Below are 19,495 nucleotides of genomic sequence, written 5' to 3' on the forward strand. Positions count from 1 at the left end.
CGATGTTGATGGTTGTCCCGGATTAACCCATGATTTTTCCCGTTTAGGATTCTTAAAATAAATCCATTTTTCATCACCAGTAACAATTCGAGGCAAAATTGATTTTCTTTCATGTCTTTGAAGCAAAATTTTACAAATGGTTTTTCGATTTTCCATCTGTCTTTAATTCAATTCATGTGGCACCCATTTTCCACACTTTTGGATCTTTCCCATAGCTTTCAAACGGTCAGAAATTGTTTGTTGTGGAACATTTAGCATTGCTACCATTTGCTTCTGACTCAAAGAATCATCTTCATCCAATATTGCTTGCAATTCGGCGTCTTCGAACTTTTTTGGTGATCTTTCACGTTTTTCATTTCTTACATCAAAATCACTATTTCTGAACCGTTGAAACAATCTTTTGCATGTTGCTTCTGATAGAGCATGATCACCATATGCCTCGACAAGCATTCGATGCGAATCTTCAGCACTTTTTTTTCAAAAGAAAACAAAAAATTAATGCTTTCCGCAAATCATCACTTTCTGGTACAAAATTCGACATTGTTAACACGATAAAAACATATGACGTTGTTTGTTCCATGGCTTGATGTATACTAAATATCTTTGACAGATGTCATACCAACCAAAGAAAAAAAAAATTAAGACTCGTTCACAACAAATGTTCCCTATCGGCACATTTGTATCTTAATGCTCATTTCATACCGGTACACCTGGTATAACAGGAATATGAAATGACGAAACTACATATAAAGGCAATTAAATGTCAATATTTGGGTTCCTAATCCGTATCAGAGCCGATCGTCAGTTTTCATGAGGTCGCTCCAGTTCCCCTGCTAGGAACGCAAGGGGCATTCATCTTTAATGTGCTTGATTGTCTGGTTCGGAGACTCGCAGTACCCCATTTGTAAAGAGAGTCTGCTCATCGTCCATGCTCCGTGCGAGCTTTGTTCAATTTGACCCACAGTTTCCTGTCGAGTTCTGGTGCCAGCAGTATCACAGTTATACTTTCGGAACCACTCACGCTCTTCAGGATTTTCAACAAGTTGACAGCTCTGGTCCCACAATCTCTCACCCCGGTATTACTGCCATCTAGCTGTTCAGCTTGTAATGATGGGTTTCTTGGACGAAGTCTATTTCGTCGTAAATTTGGTATGTCTTCCTGTATGGGTATTTCCAACTTCTCTTGTAGCTAGCGGTTCGCCCTAAGCAAGGGCTCACTTCTGCGGATTGCGGGTGGATAGATGTTACTCAGCAGATGAAGCCAATAAATCGGTGTCGGTCGGACTGCCCCAGTTATAAACCGCATTGTGTGGTTGAAGTGGACGTCGACCAAGTTGGTGTGGAAGCTGTTTAGCCACACAGGGGCACAATACTCGGCTGCTGAAAAGAAAATTGGAAATTTGTGGTAAGGATTGTGGGACCAAATTTCTGAGGTCATAGGTCCCTAGGCTTACGCACTACTTAATCTGACTTAAACTAACTTACGCTGAGGACAACACACACACCCATGTCCGAGGGAGGACTCGAACTTCCGATGGGGGGGAGCCGCGCGAACCGTGACAAGACGCCCTGAGACCGTACGGATGCCCCGCGCGGCTTGCTGAGAAGATGATGATGTGCGCAAAATATCTGCTGAAGCTCCCAATGTCATTCCACACAATTTTTGAAGAATATTGCTACGAGCTTTTATCTTGGCGATAGTATTTTAAAGATTTTTCTGTATGAAAGGGTGCGGTCAAGGATGACATCAAGATACTTAGGGTACCTTTTATGGCAAAGAGTGTTTCTGTTAAGTTTTAATCTAAGCTCCTCGTTATCTTGTTTGGTTGACAGATGTAATGTACATATTTGAGTTTTACTCATACTGGGTTTAAATCGCCACTTTCTAAAATAGGTGCTCATAACGGCTAGATCTTCTGTGAGAATTGTCTCTGCCCGTCCAAGAGCGTAGATTCTACAAGCAAGAGTGATATCGCCTGCGAAGCAGAATTTTGTTGACTTGTTATTGGGGAGGTTGGAGATAAATAGGTTGAATAATAGGTTGAATAATAGATGGACTAAGACAGAGCCCTGTGGTAGACCATTACTTAATTTCCTCTCTTAAGTTGTGGCTTTAAGGCATTACTGATCCTGCTCTACAGTACTTCTAATTTCTATTTCTGGCACCTTTCTCACTTTATAAACCCTCCATGAACAGTTCCGTTACGCCAGTGATCGCGACTATCTTTGTGATGCTTCAGCCGCGCAGTCTAAGGCGCCTTGTCACGGTTCGTGAAGCTCCCACCGCCGGAGGTTCGAGTCCTCCCTCGTACATGGGTGTGTGTGTTGTCCATAGCGTAAGTTAGATTTGGTAGTGTGTAGGCTTAGGGACCCTTGACCTCAGCAGTTTCTTCCCATTAGATCTTCCCACAAATTTCCAAATTTGATATCGTTTCTGCCACGGTTTAGCTGTGATGTTTGAAAAAGAAAGTTTATAACTCTTATGTGTAATCCTCAATAAAAATAGATTCATTTAGAACCGTACATTTCATAATACAAATAATCGGAGCTATCTACCGAGCGAGGTGGCACAGTGGTTAGCACACTGGACTCGCTATCGGGAGGACGGCGGTTGAATCCCGCATCTGGTCAGTCTGACTTAGGTTTTCGGTGATTTTCCTAAATCGGTTCAGACAAATGCCGGGATGGTTCCTGTGAAAGGGCACTTCCGACTTCCTTTCTCATCCTTCCCTAATCCGATGAGACCGATGACCTTGCTGTTTGGCCTCCTCCACCAAATCAACATAACTCAACTCGGAGCTATGTGTGAAAATTCACAACAGAATTCCAAGTGGGTTTAATTGTGAATTTCTTTACACGGTTTGTTCGGAGAAGTTAGGTGTTATGCATGTACACGAGATGATCGTGTCGTAAAAATCACTTTCTTCATCAACACCAAGTAACGGTGCGATGCAGTTACGTATTGTGCCACAAGTATGTTCATCACCAAGTTCATAGAGCAATCAGAGTGTTAAGAAGCTCCTCCTCACTTTCTTCGTCTACATTTGCAGCCATTCTCTGCAACCCAATGTGAATTGCATGGCAGAGAGTGCTTCCCATTCTACCATATTTCAGGGATTATTTCCACTTCAGTGGCGTGTAGAGCGCGGGAAGAATAACATATTAAACGCCTTTGTGCGAGCCGTAAGTACTCTTATCTTGTCTTCACGGTCCCTGCAGGAACGGTACGTAGGGTATTGTACTGTATCTATTAGTTAACGTCTTCACGTTTTTCGGTATTCTGGTGATTCCCTACCGTGAGTCAAACAAACCTACAACCATTCGTGCTGCTCTTCTTTTTAAACGTTCAGTATCTCCTCTTAGTCCTATTTGGTATGTCCGCCACACTCTTAATCAGTATTCTCGGATTAGTCGCATGACTGTTTTGTAAGCATTCTCCTTTGTCGACTGACTACATTTTCGCAGCATCCAACCAGTATATCGAAGTTGCCACCTCCTCTAACAGTTATTGCGCCTATGTGATGATTCTATTTCATAACCTACAAATTATTACATCCAGTATAACAACGATATATTGTCTAACCCACTTTCTGTGTTGATATCTCAGTTTTCTTACGCTGTCACTGTTCAGTTAAGCAATATTGTCGGACAGGAATGTTTTTACAACTGATTTTACAACACTTTCTGTAAACATTTATCTGATATCACCACCGATCAAGAAGGTGGCCAAGTGTGGATAATGGTTGACTACGTATTGCAGGGAAAGGAACACAACAGGAGGAATATAATAGGGGCCTACCATGTTGCCACTTCTGCGATGTGCGACATTATCACTTTTCGATTTTGACAATGAGGAGTTAGATCGCTGAGCAGATAGCTATATGATCGTACCAGAAGCTGCTCCTGTAGATAAGCAACGACACTTTCAGAACCAGAGCTAGCGATGAAAGTGATGAAACTGATCACATTTGACTGGGTGTTTGCTCACGTTTACTCTCACAAATATTGCGGTTTTACGTGTGTCTTTGCCTGTGCTATTAGAGAAACAGTGAGAATAAAAAATAATAAAATGAATCACTATCGAGAGGCAACAGTATAAAACTATAGCTGTGCCGAATCTAAGGACCGGAATGTCGACGTTCAAACGATTGTATTGAATAAAAAATGTACATAAGCATGCAGAGAAACGTTTAAGAACACGGAAAGGAATTACTTAAATACTGATATTTGAATAAATGTTGCTACGAGGCGCAAGGTAACTGTTTACCGTAACATAAGCCAGCGTGGCTCAGGGAAGCAGCTGGTCGTTCATCAGTTACGCGGAGTTGTGCGGAACACACCCTCAAAGGCCCACTAATCATCAAAGAGACCCACTGGTCTGTCTTCCTGGTAGCCCGCACTCGCAAAGCCCAAGTTAGGCCCGAGCTGTTAGTCTGAGCTTCCCCGCTCTGTGGCGGTTAGGTAACATTGAACGGTTTCCCTTCAGAACTGCCCCTTCCGGGCCCGTCCGTCTCCCCAACCAAGTTTGCACTGTAGGTGACCAACAACTGCGGAAAATGTGAATCTCATGAACTACAGATGATAATGACTCTCCGTTAGAGCAAAGTTCTCTCTTCAGTGATGACGCAATGAACATTTCTTAATTTCCCTTATGTATTGCTGGCTATGAACAAAAGGCATGTGTATTATGACCAATGTTACAGTAGAAACTGATAAAAAAAGGCACACTGTCAGGAAATGTAAAGCACACAGGTGACACTTGTAATTTTTCGTGCGCTTAGGACAATCTTTTAAAATACACTACTGGACATTAAAATTGCTACACCAAGAAGAAATGCAGATGATAAACGGGTATTCATTGGACAAATACATTATACTAGAACTGACATGTGATTACATTTTCACGCAATTTGGATGCAAAGATCCTGAGAAACAAGTACCCAGAACAACCACCTCTGGTCGTAATAACGGCCTTGATACGCCTGGGCATTGAGGCAAACAGAGCTTGGATGGCGTGTAAAGGTACAGCTGCCCATGCAGCTTCAACACGATACCACAGGTCATCAACAGTAGTGACTGGCGTATTGTGACGAGCCAGATGATTGGCCACCATTGACCAGATGTTTTAAATTGGTCAGAGATCTGGAGAATCTGCTGGCCAGGGCAGCAGTCGAACATTTTCTGTATCCAGAAAGGCCCGTACAGGATCGGCAACGTGCGGTCGTTTATTATCCTGCTGAAATGTAGGGTTTCGCAGGGATCGAATGAAGGGTAGAGCCACGGGTCGTACCACATCTGAAATGTAATGTCCATTGTTCAAAGTGCCGTTAATGCGAACAAGAGGTGACCGAGACGTGTAACCAATGGCACCCCATACCATCATGCCGGGTGATATGCCAGTATGGCGATGACGAATACGCGCTTCCAATGTGCGTTCACCGCGGTGTCGCCAAACACGGATGCAACCATCATGATGCTGTAAATAAAACCTGGATTCATCCGACAAAATGACGTTTTGCCATTCGTGCACCCAGGTTCGTCGTTGAGTACACCATCGCAGGCGCTCCTGTCTGTGATGCAGCGTCAAGGGTAACCGCAGCCATGGTCTCCGAGCTGATAGTCCATGCTGCTGCAAACGTCGTCGAACTGTTCGTGCAGATGGTTGTTATCTTGCAAACGGCCTCATCTGTTGACTCAGGGATCGAGACGTGGCTGCACGATCCGTTACAACCATGCGGATAAGATACCTGTCATCTCGTCTGCTAGTGATACGAGGCCGTTGGGATCCAGCACGGCGGTCCGTATTACCCTCCTGAACGCACCGATTCCATATTCTGCTAACAGTCATTGGATCTCGACCAACGCGAGCAGCAATGTCGTGATACGATAAACCGCAATCGCGATAGGCTATAATCCGATCTTTATCAAAGTCGGAAACGTGATGGTACGCATTTCTCCTCCTTACACGTGGCATCACAACAACTTTTCACCAGGCAACGCCGGTCAACTGCTATTTGTGTATGAGAAATCACATGGAAACTTTCCTCATGTCAGCACGTTGTAGGTGTCGCCACCGGCGCCAACGTTGTGTGAATGCTCTGAAAAGCTTATCATTTGCATATCACAGCATCTTCTTCCTGTCGGTTAAATTTCGCGTCTGTAGCGCGTCATCATTGTGGTGTAGCAGTTTTAATGGCCAGTAGTGTATATCTCGCACGGCAAGGTAAGATAATTTCATGAAGGTTGCTTCCTGAGACGTTAAATGGTTTAGTACGCCGGTGATGCTTATCCAATATCGTCACTTATTCTCTGTGAATGAAATATGAAACCAAATAACATGCTTCTATAGACTTCAATAGCATCGATGTCTGCCGGGGCTGTCACCAACTGTATCGCTACGTTCATTACGTTAGCAGATCAGAAGATCCTCGTCTTCTTATTTCTTCACTACATTTGTCCCAGTTATCAACTCGATTTTTCTAACTACATCGTTGTATCATAAGCTGCTCCTGTCGATAAGCAACGACACTTTCAGAAGCAGTGGTAGTGACGAAAGTGATAGAGGTTGGCACTTTACCACCTTGCTCCTACATCTGTACACTTCGCTTCTCAGTCAGTGTTAAGATGTTTATGCACTAGATGGCCATTTTTGACTGCAACAGTTTCTTGTTGTGCTGATGACACTCTGCATGGCGTGAGAAGTAGTTTTGCAGGTTTGGTCAGGAACGATTTAGTTCTTTGTACTACTGTGAGGATTAATATAATGCGAGGAGGTGGACTGCAATCTGTCCGGCGTTTGCTTGTTCCTCTCATTCTCTAGCGCCTAATATTGTGTTATGTTGGCCAAAACTTGTGTACTTCGATTCGTCTCAGATACCGCGGGATAAGACTAACTGATCCATCAACAGCAACACCCACGTGCCTTGTGTGAGTAGACCATCGGAAAAAATACGATAAACACTGTGACGCGAATAAACGGCCTTTTTGTATATCCTTGTCTATGCAGACTTGGGTCAAAACTGAAGATCTTTGTTCACACTTTAGTCGCTAGTAAAATTGTGATTGGCACCATGGTAACTTTGTAAATCACCCAAAACGTTACACTTCGGATTTCCTGCATTTATGTCGTGTCCAATTTCTCCTGCTACTAGCGCAATACGCAGCATGTCTGCACTAACAACGTCTATGTTGGCCTTCTTCTTATCTCACGCCTTCTGATTTTGTTTAGAGATCAATTACAACTATGGGACTAGTAATCAAAGTCATGGGCCTAGACTCCTGTCCTAACATTTAATGAGACGTTACCTTATGAATTTTTTTGTGTTTGTGCAAAATATAAATGGACTCGGATGACACACGCTGTTATCAGATAGGAGGTAGTTTGTAGCACATCAACTCCAACAGACCAATGTGCACTGAAACACTACGTTTAGAATCAACATTCGGAGTGATAACAGTTTTAGTTTTTTCATTATTTTCGTCATGGCAGCGACAACAGCAACAGTTACAAATTATCTGGAATGAAAAACAGCTCACAGATGCACTAAACTGCGTTTATTTTATACCTTGACCATGGTTTCTACTATAATAATATAGCCTTCTTCAGAAGTCCTAAAAAATTATCAAAATAACATCTAGACCAGTGACACAATCTGCACATAAGCTTCAAATTTACGTAAGTGGTAAAATATTACTTACATACACACTAATAAATTAAAAATTTCTTAGCCTAGCGGCTGCGTCAAGATCAATAAAATAACTTCAATAGACATAAGCCTGTTTCGAAAATAAGTAAAATTAAATATGGCACCGTGTGTCCTCCGCCACTACCTCTGTTATACTGGGCGCAAGGTCGTCAAATGTGCTGCACCCCGTGCACCATAGTTGGCGCTCACCACAGTGCGCAACATCGCACGGATTATCAGGCAACTAGTCAATATGTAAGACAATAAATTAATAACAAACCTACATGTGCAAATGAAGGACCATATACCTATTAATAAGAATGTCCAACAGATGAAATACTGTTGCATACCATCATTAGAGTGGTAGAACATTAACAATATCATTTAACAGAGTTTGTCGTATCACAATTTGATGTATGATTCAGAAACGAGACTATCATATGCAACTATAACCTCAGCTTGCATTATACGCTCTAATAGCTTATAGGGCTGATTCTGCCAGCCGACCGTAGTCGTTGTACAGTTCTACGACTAGCACCCTAGTGCATGAGTGCGGTAACATGGTACAAGATGACAAACGGCACATTAACATATGTCTCAACACAAACCACTTTTAACATAAAGGCAGCTCATGACTCTTTATGACAAATTCTTACTGGAGCATTGTCCTAAAATATTAGTTTATCTCAAAAGATAATCATAGAATCATATGGCAAAATCGAATAACTACTAGTGCGTATCTGCTACGCCCAATATGGGCTGAAAACCTTCAAGGAAGCTGGAACTTTTCAGGTAACACTGACCATTCAGTAAATTACTATTTTCAAACTTTTTGTACTTGTATATCTGCACCTCCTCCAATAATTCTGATTTCATACCCTTTGCTTCTTTACGCAATAGTTCGGTGTCGTTAACAAGTTGGGGCGTGTGTTCTTCTTCGATGATGTATTCAGCAAACGTTGGCCCATTCTTATTCATACCCATCCTCGACGGCATATGTTCTTTATACCTTCTGGCTATAGACTTGCCCTATGTAATGCGCATGACAATCATTACATTTCGCCTGCCGGTGTGGCCGTGCGGTTCTAGGTGCTTGTCTTGAATCGCGTGACCGCTACGGTCGCAGGTTCGAATCCTGCCTCGGGCATGGATGTTTCAAAATGTCCTTAGGTTAGCTAGGTTTAAGTAGTTCTAAGTCTAGGGGACTGATGACCTCAGATGTTAAGTCCCATAGTGCTTAGAGCCATTTGAACCATTTGAATTATTACATTTCAATTTATAAACTCACTGGTCTAGACGTTATTTTGATCATTTTTAGGACTTCTGAAGAAGGCTATATTATTATAGCAGAAACCATGGTCAAGGTTTAAAATAAACGTAATTTAGTGCAGTAGTGGGCTGTTTTTTATTTGAGACAGTTTTAGTTTTAACCTTAACATTATTGTGGGTTCTCAGTAGTGTTAGGCTGCAGCTGTCCCAGCTCGGGAACGAAAACATAATGAACGTAGGTAAACGACGAAATTATAATATTTGACATGTGGTGCCATTAGCTAAACCTCTCGGGTTTAACAGTTATGCGTGAATAAAGACAGTGACCATGTGTTATCGAGCCGGAGTATTTATTCTGCCTTGTAATGCTTCATCTGATAAACATGAAGTCGTGTCCATAGAACACGGTGTTCTTTGCATCGCTCACTGAACACGGCAGCCTGTGATGTATGATGTACAATCCCAGCGACTGCACTTTTCTGAGAACAGGCAGCAGCCTTGAGGCTCTGGATCGTGTTAACGTCGCCGTAAGCCGGCACGACGGTTTCCTTCTAATCGCCGCACTGCTCCTTCTCCGAAGTATACATTCAGAGAAACAGTTTCAGCGGTCAAGTTGCAAAAGCGATATTGATACGTTACGAACACGGCACAAGTACCCTGTTACCTTCACATTTTTAATTGTTTATTGAAACCGTTATTTCCCTCCTCTCCGCTTATAGTCCAGAACTAGTTATCGAAGAATAAATTCCCGCTATTCAGTCTCATCTGTTACAGGAAGTTAAATTACGGATACTTTCCAATGAATGAATATTTCCTCAGTTATATTTCAAATATGATCAAGATTGTGTTTCTTCAGTTCTCTCGGCGAACTTCATGGAGAAATAGTTCACAGGTAAACTATTTCTACGCTGATGAAATATTGTGCCCGTTGGACACTGACAACCGGCGTTCATCCGTGAACTATTTTGCCATGATCAAGGTTTTAGATTTTAAGTCTGAATGATGATGTCTCGTCGTTAACTCTACTATAATGCCAAAGAAAACTCTGAAGTTGATAGGAAAAGATATATATGAAGTTTAAGAACATGCAATAGGGAAAAGTGGTTTGGTAGAGGACAGCTAGAATGGCTGAGTGGAAATAATGTGCGACGGATTATGCCACGTCTTGAGGGCTGAAATGTAAGGTAGTGGTTTTTGAGAAGAATTGTTAGGTAAAAATTATGAGAGCTGATGTGGTAAGTCGATCCCTGGTGAGTTTTGTGGATGGAAATAATACGAGGTAAGGGAGAGAATCAGGTAGAGCGGTGACGTAAAAAGACAGGAAAACGGGCTTTATCAGGAACAAAAAGCGACATATTCCATGATATTGTAGCGTGAAATGAGTAAAAACATAATAATTCGAAAAGTGTTTATGTAACCCACTTGTATTCCGTATCCGTGACACAGATGAATTGGGAAGTGATTCATACAACAATTAAACTGAAACACCTCGGCATTGTTTTTCACTTGCGGCCATGGACCTGGGGCACATACTTTTTCTTCCGATATTTCGCTTCATAACTGTACAACCATCTTCAAGATAAGTCGCTGACAGACTCGACGTAATACTGTGGAATGATAACGCGTGCTTCAGAAATAAGAATGATAACGTTGAATGTGGGATTATACCGCATCAAGTAGGTCATGCTCTGATGTAGAGGCATAGAAGGGCGAGTTTCACCACGTGCATTTACTCAAAAGCGTTGCGTAAAGAGGTTTTAATTCTGTCATTGACTCACCTAGAAGGTGGTTGTACGCTTATCAGCCAAAATATCAAGAGAAGAAACAATACTTTCCCTCAAGCACGCTCGAAAGATGACGCAATATTCTGTCTACCGGGAACAACTCAGGAAATACAATGAAGGGCAAACCATCAGCTGCTGCATATACATTATTGCAAACTGCTGCTAGTTCCAGTCTTCACGAGCCATCTTCTGACACTGAACAAAATGTCAGTTTATCATCTTACTTTGTGATATAGTAAACGCAGTTGCCTTAAGACTGATTTAAATAGACAAACACCAGTATTTACAGTGTACTTACAAACCAGGCAATGCTACGCAATTACTTAATACGTATGGGAACTGGATCTACACCCTAAGCTCCATTTCCCACCACTCCCTGTCCATCTTCTCCTCCTCCCCCTCTCTCTACCCCCTCCCTTCACCCCCTCCCTCCCCATCTCCTCCCGCCCGCTCTCTCTACCTGTCTCCTCCTTGCCCCTGTCTTGTCCATCTGCTCCCATCCTTCGCTGTCCATCTTCTCCTCCTCCCATTTTATTGCAAACAAAAGCTTGATATGGAACTGAAGTTGCTCAAAATTAATGGACAAATCGGTTGGGAACATTAGTACATCAGGTTTGCCAGAGATATCTTCACTTGATCGATATGTGACGATAGTAGATTCAGTGACAATATTTTGCATAGTTTTAATCTGTGAACTCGTAGGATTTCAAAGTTTCGGACGATTAAGATTCTGTAATAATATTCTGATCATAAGCTGTTAACGCCTAAATACAGCTTTCCTGTTTTCTGTTAAAAGCGACTGCAAGGAAGAAAACATTTGTTAATTTATCTTGTAAGATTCTGAAATAAATCGGTTAAGATCTTTTAGATATTTCTGTTAACAACGTTTCTACAACGTACTGGGTGTCGTGGGTGTAAGTGCAGATATTTTTATTGGTGCCTGAGGGCAGTGTATTGGACAACATTACCTAACTATTTACGTAATTTGCAGACTAATTGTTATAGGTATTAAAAGTAGTATGGTTTTAGATTGGTTAGTATTTCCAAGTACACGTGTCGAGAGCAAGCCATTAATGCCCTGGACAGCAGGTCAGATGTTGGTGTGTGGACACGTGGATACAAAACGGTTAGTCTATACTGACAGGCGTAGTCCATTACTGGTGCAGCTATGACCAGGCAGAAAATATCAGGTAGTAAATTATGGTAAGTATTTGCGGGAAAACCGTTAAATGAAGAGAGAAAAGCAACTAAGACACTGAAGTGGGTACATATTAAGGTAACAATGATCCCAATATCTCCACTTATACCCCTCACACCCTGTATGTTATACATTTATTTATATATTATGTATATAAATAATACATATTATATGTCCATCTGAAAGTTTATTAGTGTGTCGTGCAAAAGGCAAAGTAAATCGGTCAAGACCTTTTCGAGGTTTTTAGCAACAACGTTAAACAACGTCTTTATATAGTAGCTCAGATGCCACTAACTGACTTTTGATAATTGAATACTGACTTGTATATTGGCCCAGATTTCGATCTGTGCCCCAAAATGCTAAAAGATCATATACAAGGGGATGATTTTCAAAGTCACAACTCAAATTATCCTTTAGGACGTAACAAGGCTGAAATATAATCCTTCCAATTGCTGTCTGAAATCGCTTGCTCAAATTGATTACGTTAGGCAACTCCCATTCATAAGAACCAGTTTATTCGCTGCGGCAAAATAAAATGAGAGAATTCAGTTTAGATTAAATACATAGCTTCTAAGTGGTGTGTGGTGGTTTTATCTTCCATTGTCTTTTTGTTTCAGGTGAGTCGACGACGGAAAATTCACCATCGCAGAAACAGGGCTGCGAGGTCTGCCAGTATCCAGGATGACGACGCAACGGTAACGTACAAGTTTCTGCCAACAGTAATCTAATTTGTCGCTTTGCTCTGGATTATATTCATGAGCCTAAATCAACCTGCCTTTCTGTTCAGAGATTTGGTTGTACAGGGCTATTCAAAAAGATGGAACAGATTTCAAACATTTATTACTTCCAAACTACAAAAGATAGAAACACTATTCCAACGCTCCTGGAAAGAGAAAAGTTCAAATTTTTATGCATTCAATGTGAGCACTATATGTTGCACTACAAATATTACACGGTGACTCATTTTCTCCCACACACGAAGCAGGTGGTCTCTCCATATCGAATTTACAGCTTCAACAATGCAATGTCGAGCACAGGGGGAATAAAAACGCGATCTTTTACGTAACCCCAGTGATAAAAGTCACAAGATATGAAATCTGGAGACCTGGGAGGCCACCGGAAATGTTCATCTTCTGCTGTTCCTATTTCGATACAATGTCCTGGAATGGTGTCATTCGGGTAACATCGAACGCGTTTAGAAAAATGAGGCAGGGGACCATCTTGCATGACAAAGAAGCCATCTGAATCATCATCTTCAAGTTGAGGAAATATGCGGTTCTGAAGTACCCCTAGGTAGTTTACTCCTTTCACAGTTTTCTCCATGAAGAAGAAAGCAACAGCGCCAATGCGGCCGTGATTGGAACGTCTACCTGGACTGTTCAAATTATAAACCGTTTTCTGTCTAGGAACGTTGGAGTTATGGTGCTACCTTTTGTAATGTGGAAGATATAAATGTTTGAAATCTGTTCCTTGTTTTTGAATAGCTCTGTTTACCACTGTAATCCAGTCGCTACATTAAACAAAGAATATGATGATCTTGCCAAGGTAAAAAACAAAGTTCCTTCTTACATACGAGGTATCTTTTTCTTAAATTTATACAAGTGCTTCAAGATCAGTGTAAATGCCAATATGATTATCGTTACTTCTGAACAATGATAATGACACAAACGGCTGGCCCGAAGCAGTTTTGCAGTCTAGAACGAAAGATTTCTAAACAAAGATAATCCAGAAGAAATTGCATTCATCGCATCTGTTTCAAACCCTTAAAGGCCTACCATCTCCTTTTTGCACGATCCTCACTGCTAATGCACCTGTCTGCCTCGTACAATACGTTACTAAGGACGGCGTCAGCTACGTTACCTTACGAAAAGGAAATGGCTCAAGTGGTTTAAGAATATTGATTTACACTGAGAAGTAGCCTAAGCGGTCGCAGATACTAGATCCACCTATAACTCGATAAGAATAGCTCTAATTGTAAAGCCAATACAATACCGAAGGCGGGAGGTAATATAAGGGACAGTCAAACGGACACGTGACAGATGGAAAATAGTACGTAAACTGTTTATTATTTCGAAAGTAATCATCGAAAGTAATCCCACAGTGAGACAAAACAGTCAATGCCTTCAAGGAAAAACATTTACGGTTGCCTGCGGAAAGATGATTGTACGCTGGCGCGCACCTCTTCGTGCGAATTATATCGACGGTTAAGAACGTCTTCCTCCAGGGCTCCAGGAATTATCGAAATCGTATGAGGAGGTATCTGAAGTGTATGGCGGGTGTGTCAGGAGTTCCCAACGAAACTTATGTAGCGTTCTTGAAACGACTTTAGGAGCATGTGGGGCAGCCCATGTGGAGCTGGAGTACGCTGCAGAAGTTTCGTTGGGAAGCACTTGCACATTCTTCATACACTCCCAAACCTTCCCATGCAGTTTCCATATTTGTATTAACAGCTATAGCGATTACTTTTGAAATAATAAACAGTTTACGTACTTTTTTTTCTTAAACTGCCTCATCACTTACGTCTGCCACCAATCACGAATGCATCACAGCCGTTGGTGAGATTTTAACTAACATTTAACAGTCATAATCTCGAAATAATTTGGTTACTGATACGGCCTGCCAGAAGTGAAAGTAGCTTCCGGGTTTCTGAAGTGTTTTCGATGGTACCAGTAGTTATGAGTGCACTCGGCGACTTGTCAGCGTCCTTATTGAAACATTCTAAGATAAACATACACTTTTTTTATTGAGACGGCAGTTACTTTGTCTCTGTTTCACTCACATTCATCACTATACGTACACTTCAGCAACGAAATCTTGATGATAATGATTTTTATTTTTTAGAGTTCATAGCAGCTGTATAATTTCGCCTTTAGAGTTTTTAATGTGTTTACTGGATTGCGAAATAAAGAATTAAACTGTTAATATAGCCTCCAGGTAGGAAGATTATATTAAAATAGAAGCGTAGTGAGGGAAAAAAGGATAAATTAGTTATTTAGGTTAATAATTACCATGAAGTTAGTCACGAACGTTAAAATTCTTTTTTTTCATTGCTTAAGAAGTAAATTGACCGAAAACGACGACGGCAACTACAACGTCAACAAAATCGCATTCCGTAAAAACAAAAAAAATATTTTTCTTTTCTGTCATAGTGCAAGCATATTTTGACTCCAATGTTCCCACATATATTGTGTTTCACAACATATACTTGTATACTGATAAAAATATAATCTAGTTCAGAAAAATCTGTCCGGGCGACCGGAAACAAAGTAAGTCGATGGGTCAACCGCACTTGGAATCAGTAAAAATATGTTGCCTAACAAACCAGCTAGAAAGTGAGATATATAAAAAATATATACAACTACTTCTTTAGCGCCAAAACTAAAGATCAGTTCAGCTGGTTTATCTCATTGTTGTTCCCTTGTCATGACGTCAAACACAATCAGTTCAAATATATTTTTTTAAATCTTTGTTTCCAGAAAAGCTTATTAACTATACAATCTAGCCCACTGCCTTATATGATTAGTGGGCCCAAAATAATGATACAGTGATATAAGTTGCAGCTATTCTAAGTTATATCTTAGTAACTAGTTAGTAGGTAAGCTGTAAGGAAAATGCAATTGGGCAAATTAGTGTGTTAATTAACTACTAAGTAGGTAACTTAGCTATAGACTAGTCACTAAAGCCTGCAGCGTTACAAATGTGTCAGTTGAAAAGTATAAACGTACTATAGAGCCTTGCTCATTGAGCTAACCCCAATGAGCGTGCCCCTGACACTGGGCAGGCCAAGATGTTGATCGCTGCGGGTTCCTAAGGATAGTGTCTAAAAACCAAGTCCTACAACTAAACTTATCCTAAGGTGAAATCAGGTGCGTTGTCCAGATCGGTAAGATTGCACCCCACTCCCCCTAAATCCCGAGGCGCGGCGGATTCAAGACTGAGGAAGTCGGCCTTTCCGCGCCCAGGCGGTTTGGGAATAGGGTACCAGATTCTATCGGTGTTTAAGTAGGTCTCTTACAGGTGCTAATTTAATTCTCTCAGATAGTCCTTTAAGACTTTCTGTGATACCGCGTTAGCCAGTTTATTAATATTCTGAAAGGTGTCGTGTTGTCTGAGTATTCTTTATGTGTCATTGTGCGGTAGTTGGTCACGTAACACTGAGGCCACATCATTGAAAAGGGGGCACTCGTAGACTACATGGTCAGGAGTACCCTCCGGAACACCAGTCACACGCGGGTGTCGCCTTTTTCCCGAATCGACATAAGTATGTCGAATAGGGTCCATGTCCAGTGAGAAAGTGAATTAGTCCCCGGGTTGGTTCGAAATATGACATTCCCATCCTTTCCCTAACATCTGGTAAGAAATCAAAAGTTCTGCGCCCTGTTTCTTCGCCTTCCCACGAATGTTGCCATAGCTGATCCCGTCTTAGCCTAATCTCAACTTTGTTCTCAATCCTGCTTCCTAGAATTTCCTCTGTTTTCTCCAAATTCCCCTTCTTTGCCCAGTACCAAGCGGCCTGCTCCCGAATTTTGATATCTAAGGGGCAGAGTCCCATTATGACTAACAGGGCTCCTCCCGGTGTAGTCCTGTATGCCCTCACTGATCTCATAATCATGTTTCTCTGCACTCTTCTCACTGTCATGGCGGGCACCACCCTCATGAGCCTGTGGGCCCAGATACCCGAGCCGTAACCCACTATAGAGGTGCGTATGCTGTTGTGATAGTTTGATGAGATGTGGTGGGAGATGAAAGCGTTTGTGTCCAATGGAGATGAGGTTGTTAACTACTTGTAGGGCTCTTTGAGTTACGGTTTCGATGTGCCTGCCGAATGACCACCTTTCATCAATGATGATGCCGAGATAGCGAGTCTTACGTCGCCTGAGAACTGGTGAGCCCTCTATCCTGACAGTTGGATTGCGAACTAGTTGTCCCTTTAGAAGAAGGTATGTGGACTTAGCTGGTGAAATCTTCATCTTTTTGTTTCAGCACCAAAGTTGTAGTATTTCTATTGCTCTTTCTATCTTGGGCTCTATGTCTTCTCGGCTACGGCCGCCAACCAGTAGGAGGAGGTCATCTGCGTAGGCTATCACCTCTAGCACTTCGTCACTTTGCTGTAGTTTGTCTAGTAAGGGTTCCATGTGGATGTCCCAAAACAGGGGACCTAGTATGGAGCCCTGGGGACATTCCTTTGTGATTGTTTTTCTTACTCTTGTGCCAGGGGATGATAGCCAGACCTCCCGATCCTCGCAATAGCTCCTCAGACACCCATATAGCGGCCCTGGACACTCCTTCTCCCGTAAACAGGAGAAGAGCGAAGGCCACCACAGGTTGTCGAAGGCGCCACTTATGTCCACCATGATGCCGACAACGTACTTGTACGGAGTAGAGCCGCAGACCTCGGCCGCCAGGGCGATTGCATCAGATGCCGATCGCCCAGGCCTGAAGCCGAACTGCCTGCTGCTCATCCCGCATAGCACTCGGTGTGCAGCCAGTCTGTCAGCCAGTAGTCTCTCCAGAACCTTCCCAGGCAAATCAAGCAGGCATATTGGTCTGTAAGATTTTGTTTCTGCTGGGTCTTTGTCAGCTCCTTTCTTTATGATTACGACATTTGCCCTCTTCCAAATTCGAGGGAACTTTTTCTGCCTGAGACATTCATTGTACAGGTGAGTTAGAGGGGCGACTATCTGGGGGGGGGCCAGGAATTGAACCACCTCCGCCACAATGCCGTCTGGCCCGGGAGCTTTCCCTCTCTTCAGGGATTTTATTTGGGCAGCTACCTCCTCTTCAGAGAATGGGTAGACTGCCGTATCATTTCCATATACATTGTTGTTGTTGTTCTCACGCAGCTGCCGTTGTTCGTCTGTCTCTCCATCCGCAGTGGTGTCAGGCAGCAGGGACTGGAGAAGGACCTCAGCAGTTTCCTGCCAAGACCCCGTCATCCCGTCCCCACTCCTGACGGTTGAGAGCTCCATCGGAGAGCGGATTTTCTCTCGGACAAACTTATAGGGGCCTTCCCACTCCCCATAGGTCTAAAGCTAGTTGGTTCCCAGCTTTTTGACCTTACTTCGCGTAATTGTTTTTGGAAACTGTCTTTAGCTTCCCGGTATAGTGGCAACCATCTTTGTCTTTCTAGCCAGACGACACTGCGTTGGTAGTGCCTCCTGAGCCTTCTAACAGACCGGCGGATCTCCTCTAGTTCAGCTGACCATGGTGACGGAGGGACCGCCATGGCCTTCCTCCTAGTAGGTACAGCGGCTTTCACCGCTCGAGTTATTACTGTCACCAGTTCCTCGGCTCTGTTGTCTACGTCAATGTCCAGGTGTTCGTCACCTTCTGGTCGTGCAGGAATGTCGCACTCCCTAGCAAGTCTCTCCCAATCGGCTCTTTTGTAATTGTATTGTACCTCCCACCCCATGGCCCAGCGGCTCTCCTTGTCTCCCATACTGAAGGTGATGAGACTATGATCGCTAGTGGTGGCGTTCTCTACTACTTTCCACTGCTGGATTAGATGCGCAGCATTAGGCGTAGCCGTCACATCAATGTTTGTGCCTTGGCCACCTCCCGCTACGTAGGTCGGAGAGTTGCCTGGCTTGTTTGCCACCACCAGCTGCAAGGCCATGATGGCCTCTCCTGCCTTCTCTCCATTAGGGTCCCTGGTGCCGCTGTACCATAGGGGGATTTAGCGTTTATACCCGCAGTTATAATTGCTTTCCGCCCCCGCAACGCCGTGATGACTATGGTAAGGTGTGCCAAGTGTCTCTCAATGTCATCACCATACTGGAAATACATGTTGATAAAGATAGTTGTTCCTGATGGAGACTGCAGCTCCACGACGTTGCAGTGGCTGGTTGTGAACTGTGTTAGAACTGTGGCTCTTAGAAGTTTGTTGGTTATTATTATTGCCGATCTTGGGTCTTCCCCTCTGCTTACAACTTGCCAGGTCGCAGCTGTGAAAGCTAATTTCCCATTTAGGGAGTACGGCTCTTGCAGACAGACCACATCTAGTCTCCTCTCCTCCACTTCCTTGCGTAGCTCCTGCATCACTAGTCTGCTGTTATGAGCGTTAACTTGGCCAATGGTGATTTTCGTCATGTAGTTTTTTTATGGGAAGTATGTGTGGATTCTGTCGTTAGACCAAGTCTTGTTCCAGTCAAATGTAATGCGTCCATTTGCCAAAACTGCTTGTTGGTAGATTTCGTCCAGATCGAATTTTTCGCCACGTCTTTCGAAGGCTTTCTTTAGTAGGTCCCGCAAGGCTCCGAAGTCGGTGGGGAGATTCACTGACTTGAGTTGGATTCTGTCTACAGCCTCCATTACCGAGAAGGTGACTCTCCTACCATATTCATGTCCCACCCGGACCACGTGTCTTAAGGCAGTGGTCAGGGTAGTCGGCTGCTCTAATCTTGCCAGTTGCATTGTCAATTCGAGATTAGGATAGACTCTGACTGGGTCGACAGGTGGCAATCTCACGACAGGATCTATTGTGGTAGCCGATTCATTTGAGCTGGTTATTTTGTTTTCCTGAACTGGTTTCTTTGTAGTTCTATTCTCCTCCGTTGAGA

General features: G+C 42.9%; 1 protein-coding gene across 1 annotated transcript in view; it reads left to right on the forward strand.

Annotated features, from left to right (window-relative positions):
- Nucleotides 1–19,495, forward strand: part of LOC124711981 (BTB/POZ domain-containing protein Tiwaz) — an 857,301-nt gene that overhangs the window by 249,889 nt on the left and 587,917 nt on the right. The window contains exon 2 of the mRNA XM_047242267.1: nucleotides 12,554–12,631. The gene's annotated coding sequence lies outside the window, so the exon portion shown is untranslated. The remainder of the gene's footprint in view (nucleotides 1–12,553; nucleotides 12,632–19,495) is intronic.

Source organism: Schistocerca piceifrons, chromosome 1 (assembly GCF_021461385.2).
Source record: "Schistocerca piceifrons isolate TAMUIC-IGC-003096 chromosome 1, iqSchPice1.1, whole genome shotgun sequence".
Classification (NCBI taxonomy): Eukaryota; Metazoa; Arthropoda; class Insecta; order Orthoptera; family Acrididae; genus Schistocerca; species Schistocerca piceifrons.